The sequence below is a fragment of the Phaethon lepturus genome, unplaced genomic scaffold, assembly GCF_000687285.1.
Source record: "Phaethon lepturus isolate BGI_N335 unplaced genomic scaffold, ASM68728v1 scaffold38244, whole genome shotgun sequence".
Taxonomy (NCBI): domain Eukaryota; kingdom Metazoa; phylum Chordata; class Aves; order Phaethontiformes; family Phaethontidae; genus Phaethon; species Phaethon lepturus.
Genome location: NW_010534904.1, coordinates 1 through 200, shown reverse-complemented (window position 1 = coordinate 200; position 200 = coordinate 1).

The following is a 200-nucleotide window of genomic DNA, read 5'->3' as shown; positions in this document are numbered from 1 at the left end:
CCGGAGAGGTGATCCCGTGCCTCGCCTCCCGGCCCAGCTGCCACAGCTGGGAAGCTACCCAGGCACACACGCCCAGGCCCCCACCTCGTCTGCGCGGAGACCCTAACTTCGCTCTTTCTCCCCCCGCAACCTGCTGCCCTCTAACTGCGCGGGGGTCTCCCCCCAGCTCCCTTCACAGGCAGGCCCCCGCCTCACGGCAG